Source organism: Hemiscyllium ocellatum, chromosome 43, assembly GCF_020745735.1.
Source record: "Hemiscyllium ocellatum isolate sHemOce1 chromosome 43, sHemOce1.pat.X.cur, whole genome shotgun sequence".
NCBI classification, from domain to species: Eukaryota; Metazoa; Chordata; class Chondrichthyes; order Orectolobiformes; family Hemiscylliidae; genus Hemiscyllium; species Hemiscyllium ocellatum.
In genome coordinates, this window is record NC_083443.1 from 13,655,300 (window position 1) to 13,670,995 (window position 15,696).

General features: G+C 38.8%; 1 protein-coding gene across 2 annotated transcripts in view; it reads left to right on the forward strand.

Moving 5' to 3' along the window:
• pald1a (phosphatase domain containing paladin 1a) overlaps positions 1 to 15,696 on the forward strand; it is a 256,800-nt gene that overhangs the window by 42,401 nt on the left and 198,703 nt on the right. Inside the window, exon 2 of one of the 2 annotated variants that reach the window (XM_060854041.1) lies at positions 2,553 to 2,646. The exons of the other annotated variant lie outside the window; for it this stretch is intronic. The gene's annotated coding sequence lies outside the window, so the exon portion shown is untranslated. The remainder of the gene's footprint in view (positions 1 to 2,552; positions 2,647 to 15,696) is intronic. 2 annotated transcript variants of the gene reach the window in all.

Sequence of the window (15,696 nt, forward strand, 5' to 3'; positions counted from 1 at the left end):
TATATATTAATCAATGTCATTAGATTATCTGGTAGATTATCTGGTATCACATTTGCTTGTTTGTGGGAACTTGCTGTATACAAATTAGCTGCAGTGTTTTCTACATTACAAAAGTAAATAGGTTTCAAAGATGTTAAATATGAAGCACATTCAGCAGTTGTGAAAGCCTTTCTTTCTTTTCAATAAGAACAGATTAGGGTCCATTTCCTTTATCAAGACTGATTTTCCTGCTCCTTGGATGCTGCCTGACCGGCTGTGCTTTTCCAGCACCATTCTAATCTAGACTCTGATTTCCAGCATCTGCAGTCCTCACTTTTGTCCATTTCCTTTAGTTATGTTAAGTGTGTAATTGTCATTCTTAAGAGCTAACAGTTTAGTCAAATTTGTATTTAAAACGGAGTTCACAGACTTTCTTTTGTACTCCCTTTATAGATCAAATACCAGAAATGGAGCCAAAGATACACTCCAACCGTAAAGGTTCAGGTGTTTTAAATAAATGAAGTCAACTCATTTGACAGCTTTACTGGAAACATTGGCTAAGGTCCCTGTTTATAAGGAGGAAAAAATTACGTATTTTTGCTGAAAACAACTTTTAAAGGGATAAACAGTTTATTTCCACATGCTCAAATTGGCATATACTAATAACAACAGTGAATGCTGAAAAGACAGTCTCTGAATGTCTTCGGTTAGGGTCTTTTCTCAGAACTGGCACTGTTTGGTCTAAGAAGGTGAAATACAAATATCTTTTCGCCCCCTTTCTTTTTTGTTTTGCTCATCCCCACGAGGGATATCTCTTTTACTCTCCATGATTTCTGTTCTGGATAATGGCTGCACCCAAAATGTTAGCCATTTCCTCTCTTTCATACATGTGAACTTCATTCTTCCCAGCTGGGCCTGAATGCGTACTCTAATAGCTAATCCATGTTGTCAGTGGGCAGTGACAGTGCACATACAATCATTGGCCTCACTGCAAGTGTGGGTGAGAAAAAAGGTAGTGAATATTTCGGGGCGGCACGGTGGCACAGTGGTTAGCACTGCTGCCTCACAGCGCCTGTAGACCTGGGTTCAATTCCCGACTCAGGTGACTGACTGTGTGGAGTTTGCACGTTCTCCCCGTGTCTGCGTGGGTTTCCTCCGGGTGCTCCGGTTTCCTCCCACAGTCCAAAGATGTGCAGGTCAGGTGAATTGGCCAAGCTAAATTGCCCGTAGTGTTAGGTAAGGGCTAAATGTAGGGGTATGGGTGGGTTGCGCTTCGGCGGGTCGGTGTGGACTTGTTGGGCCGAAGGGCCTGTTTCCACACTGTAAATCTAATCTAATCTAATCTAAGCTAGACTTTCAAGCTCTGTGTCATGATGATAGAATGGTCAAGGGGGAAGTGTAATGAGAATGTTTGTGACATCAGCTGCTGAGAGTATGCATGCAGGTGCAGCAGGTGGTGAAGAAGGCAAATGATATGTTAGCCTGACATCTTCCAGTACAAAGCAGCCCACTTGATTGGCACTGTGTCTACAAGTGTCCACTCCCTCTACCACTGATGCTTAGTAGCAGCAGTGTGTACTATCTACAAGATGCACAAGAGAAATTCACCAAAGATCCTCAGACAGCACCTTCCAAATCCACGACCATTTCCATATAGAAGGAAAGGAGCAGCAGATACATGGGAACGTCACAACCTTCAAGTTCCCCTCCAAACCACTCACCATTCTGACTTGGAAATATATCGGCATTCCTTCATGGTGGCTGGGTCAAAATCCTGGAATTCCTTCCCTAATGGCATTATGGGTCAACCAACAGCAGGTGGACTGAAGCAGTTCAAGGAGGCAGCTCATCACCTTCTCAAGGGCAACTAGCAATGGGCAATAAATGCTGGCCAGCCAGCGATGTCTACATCCCACAAAATGAATTTTAAAAAGCGAGAGAATTTGAGTACAGGAGCAGAGACATCTTGCTGAAATTGTACACCTAGAGTTCTGTGTGCATTTTGATCTCTATCTGAGGAAGGATGATCAGGCTACTGGGAGAGTGCATCAAAAGTTTACCAGACTGATTCCTGAGATAGCAGGACTGAAGCAAGAAGGGAGACTAGATTGGATAGGAATATATTCACTGGGGTTTAGGGTGTTAGGATTTCATAGAAACCTATACAATTCTAATAGGACTAGTCGGGGTAAAATGCAAGAAGGTATTCCTAATGACTGGGTAGTCTAAAAAAAACCTAAGGATACTGGATATATTATTTGGAACTGAAATGAAGAGTAATGAGCCTGTGAAATTCTCTGCCTCAGATGTAGCTGAGGCCAAACATTGATTGTTATCAAGGAGGAACTGAATATAATTTTAAGGACTAAAGGGATAAAAGGGGATGGGGATAAACGATCAGGATACAAAGTTGGATGATTAATCATTGTATAGCGAAGAAGGTTTGAAGGCCATGTTCTGCTCCTATTTGCTATGTTTATACATGTTAAAGTGACTTCTGTTCGAACAAATGCATGAATCAGCTTAAGATTAGAGTTTGGACACAATTAGATTAAATTATTCTATTTTTTCAGATTCGAGAGGACTGGGGACAGGCATTTCAGCTACACAATCATAGGCATAAGTTGAATGTGAGAGACTTCTTTTCCCAGAGAGAAGTGAATCTGGGTAGGTACTGACTGTTTTAACAAGAAAACTGAACCGATTTTTGAATGTGCCAAGGATGGAATGGTAAAGGAGAGGAATAGATTAACAAAAGCATTCACTTTTGAGCTCCTGGATTGGTTTCAGTTGTCTCAGGCAGGTTGGTGATGGATTTTCCAAAATTGTATTCTTTTTTGGTCTTCAATGTCATTTGATGGAGAGCCCTGAGTTTTGGAAGGATAGGATGACATTTTCTTGTCATTCTTGCATGCATATTTCACTGGCATTCCAGCATTTGTTTCCTATCTCTAACTGCCCCTGAGGAGGTGGTAGCGAGCCAACCCCTTGAACTTCTGTTGTCAATAAAATACAAGTACAACCAGTGCTTTTGAAGCATCTGAGTGTCTTGCTCGGGCATATAAGTTAATGCATTGCAATAAATCTGAAGTCATGTGTAGGCCAGAGTGGGCAAGGATGGCAGATTTCCTTCCCTGAAGAGCATCAGTGAATCAGATGGATTTTACTATGAAATAGTAGCTCAATGATTATTACAATTGGGCCTAGCTTTTTACTCTAAACCTAACAGAATTTGAGCTTTCCAGCTCCAAGGAGGGATTTAAATTCAAGACTCTGGCATTATGTTACTACCTCTGTCTGGTAGTGCTGGTCCAGGTATCATAAGTGTAGGGCAGATTTGGTGAACCACCTGGTCTACTCCTGTCCACTCTTTTCCATGTGAGTATTCTCAGGTGGACAAAATGAGGACTGCAGATGCTGGAGAGCAGAGTTGAAAAATGTTGCTGGAAAAGCGCAGCAGGTCAAGCCCATCCAAGAAGGGCTTATGCCCGAAACGTCAATTCTCCTGCTCCTTGGATGCTGCCTGACCTGCTGCACTTTTCCAGCAACAATTTTTCATCTTTTTTCTCAGGTGGACACTCTAGTTCCCAATATTCATAGGTGATCATTTGAGAAAGCTAATAGAAGATCATCAATTAGGAAATGAATGAGAAAGAAAGCTGGAGGAGAAGAAGTTGCTCATTTTCTGCCCATTAGGGCCGCACACCCACAGGAAAGTTGAGGTGACTCCTTTTTACATACATGTTCCATCATTTACTTCATGAATGTATGTAATAAATTGAACAAATAACAAGTATTATTCTCATTTGATAGCAGTCAAATTCACTCCAAACAGGCCATTTGTCCCGACCAATCCATGCTGATGTTTTACTTTCCATATGGGCAAATAATTATAATCCCATTTGCCGATCCTGCTCCTATCTCTGTCCAACCCCTATTCCTTCATTCAATCGAATTTTAAATCTTGTTTAAACACGAGCTCTTTAAGTGACAGCCGTAGCCTTCTGACACTGTGTTGAGTTTTTAACATTCAATGTTGTGTCTATGGTTCTTCTTTCATGACCACTTTATCTATTGGAAACAGTCTGCTTCTCTCGAGCATATCTCTCCTTTCTATTTTAAAATCTTCTGTTCTGTCACTCAATGATCTGTTTCCTAACAATAAAAGGATGATTTTATTTTTGTAACTCAGGCTGATGTATGGTGACAGCTGAATGGAATAAATAATTAATTTGATACAAACAGTTGCTGACAAACCAATTATCAATAGCCTAATTGAATAATTGATTATCTTTAGCAGTTGAATCTATTTTACTGATTGATTAAATGACACTCACTTTTTAAAAATATTGACAAATAACTGAATTAGAAGAAAATTTTTTAGTTCTTACATTTTGTTACGGTTCAGATAGCTAACAGAAGAGTTAAAATGCATAAAAAAGAAAAACAACTGCAGATACTGGAGATCTGAAACAAAAGCTGAAACTGCTAGAGAAACGCAGCAGGTCTCGTGGCATCTGGAGAGAGATAAAAAGTTCATGTTTTGAGTCCAGTGACCCTTCCTGACCTGTTGAGTTTCTCCAGCACTGTTTTTGTTTCTAAAGATTGTCAGTTAAAATTGTAATGACGAATGAACTGAGAAGTTAGGAAATGAACCATGCTCCATGAAAGACCATAGGGGATTAGTCTGTTTGCTCTAGAAAAACAAGTACAGGTACTTATGTAGTTTGAGGAGGCAGTTCTCCATATTAAGCATGGGGTGAGATCAGGGCGCAGCCCTCCACGAACAACTACTGCTTGATGGTATTGCCCCCATTCTGCACCACAATCTGGTCATCTAAGCTAACTAACTCCCACCACAGAGGTCAGGATTTTTTTTTACATGAAAAATTCAAGCAGAGAATCATCTCTTCAAAGGAAATTACATAGAGATCCTTCTAGAACATGTACTTATCTAGCATGTTGTGATTTTAAGATGTCTCAACGGTTATAAAGCACTTTGGATTAAGTTTGGAGCCATAGCTACAGTGGTCATGTGGAAAATTAAAAATGTTAATCAATTTTCACACATTAAAATCCCACACAGTGTAGTGTGATTGTGTAGTGGTAATGTCTCTGAAGTACTAATCAAAGTCACTGCTCTAGGGAGTGGGATCAAATCAGGGAATTGAAATTTAGTATAAAGCTAGTCATGGTACCTATATCAATTATATATAACAAAGGGAACATAGGGAATGGAAGCCTGCCATCCTTACCTGGTCTGGTCTACACATGACTTGAGCCCCACAACAACATGGTTGATTCTTAACTGCCCTTTTCACTCGAGGGATTAGAGATGGACAATAAATGCCGGCCTTACACACATCCCATGAAAGATTAAAGGAAAAAAAAGTTAAGCTTTCAAATCTACAGTGGCATCTGAAACACTTCCCTTCAACATAATCAATATTTATAATTAGAGGATGTTACAAAACAAATGGCAGTTCTTATCAAATTGAATTTGATTTGCATTTGCTGGAAAAAGAATGACTGTGACTCATAATATTTGCTGTGTGCATTTTACAAACAAATGACATTGTATAGAGAAACAATATGAACAGTTTAAATTTTGAGATGATTTGGAAGAGCTTTTTAAAAATATTTATTAATAACAGCTTGCACTGGTTAAGGAGTTTTAAGTGTAAAAAATGTACTGTATGGAAAATAGCCATAAACGTGAGGTTGGTAAGGGAAACCAAAGATTTAAACAAAGGTTAAAGGAGTTTTCCCATTTTAAGAACAGAGGCAGTGAAGATGTTCAGGAAAGGAATTTCAGTGAGTTTTGCTTGGATGGCTGGAGATTCTGCTGTTGGAATGAGAGTTTAGATGGAAGTCATTATAGAGTTTAAGGTGTTTGCAGAAATATCTGGAGGTGGTGTAGGGGGAGAACATGAAAGGTCAATGATTTAAAATTTAAGGAGGTGGGGCTGATGTGCACCATTGAGGACAGGGAAGAACGGGGCCTAATTTTGTAAAATATATTTTTCAAATAATAGAAATAACGATATTGCTTTACTTTGTCAAGTGGAATACCTCACAAATTGAAATAGCTTTAAAGTTAAAAGTACTGAAAGCCAATAAACTAACCAAAAAGAAATATAAAACCTTGTAATCAAATCAAATATTTGCAGGATTAATGTAGTAGATGTCCTGTAAAATTCACATTCCAAGTCTAGTGCTTCATAGTTTCGCTGAAAATATTGATTGACAAACTCCTGAGCTGCTTATAGTCCATGCCTCATGAAGTCTTGACATTTCCCTTTGCTCAGTGGCTTGACTTGGTTCCCTGATCTTGAATTTAAAATCTTTGTCCACTGGAAGGCAGTGACATATTACTTCCAGTCAGGATTTTCTCCTGTGATCAGTTCCATCACAAGCAGATTACAAAACATGGAATTGATAATGGCATTATTATGTGACTACAATGGTGAATTTGGACTCCCTGGTCAGTCTAGGAGTAATTGGGAATTGGGGGAAGGGGATGTCAGTGATGAAGACACTGGGTTATGGAGTGATGGTAAGTCCAGTATCTTCCATTTTCAAAATGTGTTGACTGCAGTGGGCATCCCAGCAACTGGGTAGTTGACTGAGCCACTTGATGGCCCACTTGAGGCATAATTATTGCGCTGCAGCCTTTTTTTGCCTATATTAGAGGTTTGTCGTCATGTTGTTCTGAGATTTGGGTTGGGGTACCTTTTTTGATGTATGCTCCAACAAAAGGATATTTTCATTAATCTGTTCAGAGTTACTACCAAACAATTCTGGAGCGTGTAGGACTTGAATCTGGGTTTCCTGGAGTAGTGTCTCTACTACTGCACCAGAGAGCCCTAAAATCCAACTGTTTAATTCATGCCCTTCATTACTTAATTTGGATGACTAAAAACTCCAATCTGCATTGTGATCGCTCCTTTGTGATGATTTGTTGGTGTTGCCTATATCCCAAGAACAAATGGTAAAAGATATGTATATAGACTTTCAAAAGACGCATGACAATGTTTCATGTAATAGACTATTAATTAGATTGAAATGCTTGTGATTTATAAGTATATCCATGCTGCTGCTGTAATGTTGACTAAGGATAGTAGACAGAGAGTTGCAGTGGACAATTATAGGGAGAATGAAGGGCTGACAATAGGCATTAACAGGTCCTTTTTTAAAGTGGAGGGGAGGAGGTGAGAGACCCAGTGTTCTTATATGTACAAAAACTATTGAAGGTGACAGGACAATTTAAGAAGCTGCTTAAAAATGTGCACAATCCTTTACTTCATTTATAGAGTCATAGAGTATAAATGCATGGAAGCTGTACTAAACTCTTACAAAACATTGACTAGACCTGGAACATGTTCAATTCCAGGTACTGCATTTCAGGCAGGATGTGCAGCTTTAGGAAGGCTGCAGAGAGAGACTTATCAGAAAGCTATCAGAGAAGAGAGACTTGAGTTTTGTGGAGGAACTGGAGAGGCTGGAGTTATTCTGCCTGGAGCAAAGAAAGTGAAGAGGAGCTTTGATAGAGGTGTTCAAAATAATGAATGATTTTAGTTGAGCAGATAGGAACACAGGAATATGAGGAGGCCATTGAGCCTACCCCTCCATTCAATTAGATCATAGTTGATCATCTCCTCAATGCTGCTTTCCTGCACAATTTTTATAATCCTTTAAGATTATCAGTCTCTAGAAATCTACTGTATTCTGTCCTGAACATGCTCAATGACTGAGCTTTCACAGCCATCTAAGTGAAACAATTTCTCCTTATCTCAAACTTTTAATGGCCTACCTGTTATTCTGAGATTATGTTCTGGGTTTTAGACTCAAAAACCAAGGGAAACATCTTACCTACCTCCATCCTATCATGCCTTTAAGAATTTTGTAAGTTTTAATGATTATTATTCTCTCATTCTTTTAAACTCTGGGAATACAGACTCAATTTCCTCAATCTCTCATCAAAACACAATCACCCCATTCCAGGTATTAATCTGATGAACCTGTTGCACTCAGAGACTAAAATTGTGCATAATAATCACAATATGGTCTCTCAAAGCTCCTAGATAACTGCAGCATGACATCTGTATTCCTGTACTTGAATTCCCTTGAAATGAATGCTAACGTACATTTGCATCAAAAGGCTTGCTGCAATTGTATATCTGCTTTTAGTGACTTGTGAACACGGACATCCAGGCCTCTTTGGACACTGGCACTTAGCAACTCTCACCATTTAAGAAACATTCTGACTTTCTGTTTGTTTTACCATCTATACTTCTGTTTATATCTCATTCCATCTGCCATGTTCTAGCCCACGCAATTAGATGAGCTAAATTCTTTTGACGATTCCTTGCATCCTCCTCACAATTTATGTTCCCACCTACTTTGGTTTGATAAGTACATTTGGGATTAATACAATTGATTCTCACATCCTAATCATTTATATGGATGATGAACAGTTGTGGAATTAACACTGATCTTTGAGGTACTCCACAAATAACAATGATATTCTGAGAAAGACCATTTCATTCTTACTGTCTGCTTTCTGACTATTAACCAATTCTCAATCTATGCTAGTATATTCGTCTCAATCCCATGTTCTCTAATTTTATTTACTAACAGCCTGTGTGGGACCTTATTTTAAAAAAAAACTTTTGAAAATAATGCATCCACTGGTTCTCCTTTGTTAATGCTACAGTAACATCTTCACAAAATTTCAATCATGTTTGTGAAACATGATTTCCCTTCCAAAAATCCATGTTGACTCTGACTCTGCCCAATGTTGCCATTGTTTTCTAAATTTTTGTTCAGTTACCACTGCCTTTATATTAGATTCCAACATTTCCCTTATATGACAACCAAGGTAACATGTCTGTAGTTTCCCACTCAGGGAAATGCAGCCTGCTTGATTAGCACCACATCCACAAACATTGACTGACACTTCAGTAGTAGATGTGTACCATCTGCAAGATGCACGGCAGAAATTCTTCAAGGTTCCTTCGACAGAATTTTGCAAATCCGTGAACACTAGAATCTAAAGACAACGGCAGCAGATGCTTGATGATACTATTATACACTACAAGATCAACTGTATTTAAACACAGTTCAAGTCCACAATTTTAGTGAGAGTTTTATGCTTCACTGATTATGAGCTCCCATATTTATACAACCATTACATATCCAATTAATCATTAATATATCCATCACTTGTTCACTCATTGCAATAGGTGTCGGGCATTCCTTCAAATCATTGTAAGATGATAACAGATTTCTCTTTTGATTTTTAGCTAAATAAATATATAATAAAAACACCCAAAATGACAACATATTGTATTTGCATTTCTTTTTCTTTACACTTTAAAGTTCCAAGCATGCCTTTTCTAGTAATATACATTAGTTTCTTGCAACTTGCTCTTTGCCGACTGTCCTCCCACATCTGTATGTTCCCTGCTGTTATTACTAGAGGGATCAGATCCCAGACTGAAATCTGACTTAATAGATCATATTTGGCTTTATTTTTATTTACAGAAACATTTGACTGAAAGATAAGGATGCAATGGTACTGATTTAGTTTTAACATTAAAACACGTTTATACTGCAAAAAAGATGAAATAGAATAAACCAAGCTATTTTTAAATAAACAATTTAAGATTTTAAAAGATACAGTAAAAAGACAATTCCATTTATCCCAATACGAAAGTTTTCTTCTCTATAACATCTATAGTTTTGATTTATCTATTTACTTCAAAAGTTTATTAACTTTTATTCTTGATTAGTCACACAATTGGGCTTAGATTTTCTTAGCTTCAAATAATACCTTCCCGTTTCTAATCCTCCAGGTTGGAGCTTTTTAACTAAAACCCTTGCACTGAGGTAACCTATTTCCTCAGTCTTCTGAACAATATCCTTTCTCCATGAGACACTGTTCCTTCAATCTAACTTTAACAGGATTTCTGCAAACTGAAACCAAAGACTTTCCAAGCTGAGGGATTTTCTCTGAAGCAAATAAAAATCAATTCCTTATTCTTCTAAACTTAAAGCATGCTAATGTTTATCAATGTCTGAGCACAAAACTCACAATGCAAACACATTCCCATTGTCACTCAATGAATCCTCATTCTAGCTGCAGAAATATTGGCAGGTTAATCATTAACCTCTCACAAACATAGACCAAAAGTTAAATGCCGCTAGTTCAAAGTACATACTCTGAAATAAATGATATTAACATATATATTTATAAAATCACAGACCTTACATCATGAGTACAGGTAGAATAGCTTACCAATTATTCATCAACTAACTCCCTCCATTGCACCAAAGTAAGAACAATTATGAGCATTAAAAAATAGATTTTAAAACAGAGAAAAGAGCACCTCCATCCCATCCTCCATCTAATTCTCCACTCTCCAAACATGAAACAATCACTTCATTTGCTCTGTTTGGGACTACACTTCCAGATTGAATCAATTTACTTAACTAATCACCTACTCTCCAATAGTTTCATCCCACTTAATGCTGGAAGAATTTTACTTTACTTTCTTGCCTTACTTTAATTCTTAGCCCAGTAAATATCAAATCAATGCTAGCTACCGACCATACTTTTAGAAAGACATTGACTCTTACTAATTAACCACTCACCAGACCCATTCCACTTAAAATATATACCCCACTTCAAATATAGAGGAACTGTTTCCAGTTATTGGGGAAAAAAAGATTCAAAGGTAGCACGGGAAGCTATTTTTTTAACGCATGTTTATCATAATCTGCAAGGCATTATCTGAAACAGCATGAATAAGTTGCAGGTATTAACTTTGTGTGGCAGAAAATGGAAGTAACTTCCAGGAATAGTAACAAGGCATATACAAATTAGAAGCAGGAGTAGACCACTCGTCCCCTCAAGCCAGCTCTGCCATTCAACTAGACTTTGATTGATCTTCTCTCTCAATGCCATTTTCGTGCAAGGAGGAGAAGCAGGAGATGGTGCTTTAATGACAATATCAGTGGATCAGAATCCAGAGGCTCAGGCATAAAGCTGTGAGGAACATGAATTCAACCTAACACTGCAGGTTTTGGAATTTAAATTAAATTAATGAAATCCGGAATTGGACACTCACCTTGGTAATGCAGACCATGAAGCTATCTTTTATAGTTGTAAAATTAATTCAGGAAAGAGTCTAGAATTGAGAGCTCATCTTTGTAAATGGGTACCATGAATATACCACAGATTGTCATAAAAATCTCATTGTGTCATTAATGTCCTTTTAGGGAAGGAATTCTGCCCTTACCTAGTCTAGCCTTCATGCGACTCCAGACCCACAGCAATGATACTGACTCTTAACTGCCCTCTGAAATGGCTGTGACCTTAGATTCTTGTTAGGCAGGGAATCAATCTACCTCTGCTTTAAAAATATTCAATTGACACTACCTTCACCAAATTTTGAGGCAGAGAGTTCCAAAGTTGCACAACCACTTGAGCAAAATGTTTCTCTCCATTTCTGTCCTAGAAGAGTGACTGCTAATTTTAAGGTTGATCCCCTTGTTCTGGACTCACCCACAAGAGAAAATGTCCTCTCCATTTCCACCTTGTCAAAACCTTCTTAAATTTCAAACATGTTACTACTCGCTCATCTAAACTTAATAGGAAGGGTTTGGAGGGATATAGGCTGGGTGTAGACAGGTGGGATTAGATTGGGTTGGGATATTTGCTCGGCATGGACGAGTTAGACCGATGGGTCTGTTTTCGTGCTTTACATCTCTGACATCTTTACATCTAGTGAAACCAAGCCCAGCTTGCCTCATTAAAAAAACAACCCACTCACTCTTTGTATTAATCTAGAAACCTCCTGTGAAATGCTTCCGACGCATTTACGTCTTGATTTCCTAAAGTCTGTTCTCTCTCTAAAAGGTACAATGTGATGGAATATCTCCACTTGCTTGGATGAATGCAGCTTCAACAACATTCAAAAGAATTGACACCATCCAAGACAAAACATCCTGCTCAATTGATACCCATACACACTTTGAATCTTCAAATCCTCCATTGCTGACATTCAGTGACAGCAGTGTGTGCCTTTCATATGATGTAGTGCAGCCATTCACGAAGGCTCCTTCAACACCACTTCCAAATTCATGATCTGTGCCATTTAGAAGGACAAAGGCAGTACATACATGGGAACACCACCACCTGCAAGTTCCCTCCAAGACACACAACAATCTGACTTGGAAATATATTGCAATTACCTTCTCAGCAACATTGTGGGTTTCCATGCACCAAATAAGACTGCTGCAGTTCAAGAAGGCAGCTTATCTTCACCTTCTGAAGGGTAATTAAAGATTGGCTAGGCCATCATTTATTGCCTATGATGCTAACATCTCTTGAATATTTAAAATTATATAAAAAAAGGATTGTAAGGGATGTTTAATCCAGCCATTAATTTTGTAAAAGCATGGTCCAACAAAGGAGGCATCATATGGCAGCCTAAATATTTACTGAAAGCATGCTGTACTGAAATAAGAATCAGGTTGTGGTTTAGATAAACAGATTTGCACTGCTCCCTGCTCTTGTTTGAAGTAGATGCCACACTGTAGAACTCCACCTGACTGACACAGTTATGATAATCTCTTCACCATTGCTTCCTGTGCTCGATTACAATTTTTGGGTTTATCTATCAGTGCTGAGAGTCATTGACTTTTAATTGGATTCAGCTTATAATTCTGTGTTGTTTTAGGAATATTAAAATGCATTTCTTTTAATTTAAAGTTTTAGGTGACCATGGCGATGACCTTTGCCTCACAGGTCTATCTCTGCTTTAGAGTCTTTATAGTATTTGTGCATTGATGTGTTGTTAATGTGTGTTAGGAGAACCAGATTGGAATTAAAATGCTCTCCTTTTGTTTGTCTTGCAATAAGGCAGAGTTCTATGTGGCGGGGGGAGAAATTTCATTTCAAAGGCAAATTCAGTCTATTATACTGAAGAACTGAAAAAGTTTTCAGAGGGCCTCCTTCATGAATGGGGACATCACATAAAAGCAAAGTGGCAACAGATTCAGTACAGGCTCCGAACAGACTCTCAGGAGAGTGAAGAGTTGCCAATTTGGGATGGACCTTGTCCAGGAGGTTATGTCACATGATCTCCTGTCTTCAAGCATCCCACTCCATCCCCCAGCATTGATTAGCCAATGCTTTCATCATCATGACTTCACCCCCTTCCCACAGTCTATTAGAAAGTAAGTAGACTTTGCAGTACTCAATTGCATCTCACTCCCAATATTTATATCAATATTAAACAAACATGAAAATAAAAAAAAACTTCACCCACCTAATACCTATTCTCCTCGATTACTTAAAGAATTATAGTGACAATTAATAATTCATTAAAGATTAATAGTTAATTTAAGACTCTAGGACAATTATGGAGGATTGACAACCCTACAGTCAGTGCAAAACTCCTTACATGGCCTAATTCCCTCAGCTTTGAAAAATTATATCCATGAATGTTTACTACCAGGGTAGTTTACTACTGTGTGTGTCTGTGCCCTCAATAGATAGAACATTAATTGACATATGGACACATTTAATCCTTTTACTATAATTTTTTTGGCATTATATGTGAAAATATAAGAGGCAGGAGTAGACCATTCAGCCCTCCTGAGCCTGCTCCACCATTCAATAAGATTGTGGTTGATCTGATTGTCACCAAAACTCCACTTTCCCATTTGTCCCCCATACACGCTGATTCCCTTGTCTGTCAAAAATTTAACTTTGCTTTGAGTAAATTGCAATGATTCAGCTTTCATTGCTTTCTGGGCTGGTGAAATGTAAAGATTAACCCTAGGTAGAATTTGCACCTCTCTACAGATGATAAGAAAGACAGCCAGAGGCGTATTTGGCCTGGAGAGTAATTCTCCCCTTCTCACCATAGAGTCATAGAGATGTACAGCATGGAAATAGACCCTTTTGTCCAACCCATCCATGCCGACCAGATATCCCAACCCAATGCCTCCAAACCTTTCCTATTCATATACCTATCCAAATGCCTCTCAAATGTTGCAATTGTACCAGCCTCCACCACTTCCTTTGGCAGCTCATTCCATTCACGTACCACCCTCTGCATGAAAACGTTGCCCGTAGGTCTCTATTATATCTTTCCCCTCTCACCCTAAATCTATGCCCCGACCCCAGGGAAAAGACTTTGCCTATTTACCTCATAATTTTGTAAACCTCCATAAGGTCACCCCTCAGCCTCCGACGCTCCAGAGAAAACAGCCCCAGCCTGTTCAGCCTCTCCCTATAGCTCAAATCCTCCAACCCTGGCAACATCCTTGTAAATCTTTTCTGAATCCTTTCAAGTTTCACAGCATCTTTCTATAGGAAGGAGACCAGATTTGCATGCAATATCCCAACAGGTGCTTAACCAATGTCCTGTACAGCCGCAACATGACATCCCAACTCCTGTACTCAATACTCTGACCAATAAAGGAAAGCATACCAAATGCCTTCTTCACTATCCTATCTACCTGCACTCCAAGGTCTCTTTGTTCTGTTAAGATTTGCTTTCCCAAAATGCAGCACCTCACAGTTTCTGGACATGAAGGCCTTATGTGCAACTTTCTCAGTTTGTAAATAAGGCACTTGAGTCGTCACTCAAGACAGTCAAATTGCTACCTCACTGATCACCTTCCTTTCTGGCTGGCAAGAATGGTGGCTAGTTTCCTGACTGGGAAACCATAGTGAAATGCTGGCTGTGTGAAGTGCAATCTGAGGTACAGACAGCAGGCAAGTGGTGGGTGGACTCTGAATGCTACACTCTCTGCCCTTGTCTTTGACCTCAATAACCCTATGACCTTTTTAGCACTGGACCCTTCTAAAGTAGGCCTCAACATGAATCCTTTGCATCCAGAAGCCTATAGGCTTTGGCTGCTCTGACAACCCCACACAGCAGTGTCCAGAAACCTGAGAGGGCAAGAAACTCATCTATGTGTTGTCTAGATAGGTGATCTGGTCATTTATCACCGCAATGGGGGTAATGTATTGTCAGCATTGAACATATTCGGCCCCATACTTAGGAAAAGAATGGGAAAATCAGGGTCAAAGATTCACTTCCATAAAAGGTTGTGAATCCTGGAGGTGGTAATTAAAATTACACCAATTTTTGTTCAGTAAGGCCAGAGAGCATTCAGCTCTTATCTGTTCCCTGCCCTTAATTGATCAAGCTCACCTTGATAACATTCATTCTTTTAAAACTACTATTAGCAACAAAAAAAACATTAATAGTACTGGTGGGAATGTTTTCAATGTACAATTGCATTACTAAAAATATTTCTTTTAAAATGTTGTTGAATTCTTGTCTTGCTTTTCAAAATTAATGGCTTGTGGAATGGCACTGTGCCTCTTAAGACAATACTTTTTTGGCTAAATTCAACATGGCTCCTCTTGATGTTCAGGTTGGTGACCTCTGGGTAAAGGTGTCAAAGGGCACATCTTGGAGGAAAGATTTAATTAAATGTTGGTGGAGATTGGAGGCCTCTTCTCTGCCCTTCCCTTCTCCAGAATTACCTGGACATATTTAGGAATGAAAGATTCATCTCCAGAACCCTGCAACACGCACCTCATGAGAAACATTGTTATGTTGTTTATTCATTTCCTGTGACTGCTTTCAGTTATTCAGTATAAATAAGAGAGAGCCTTTCGGCTGAAAT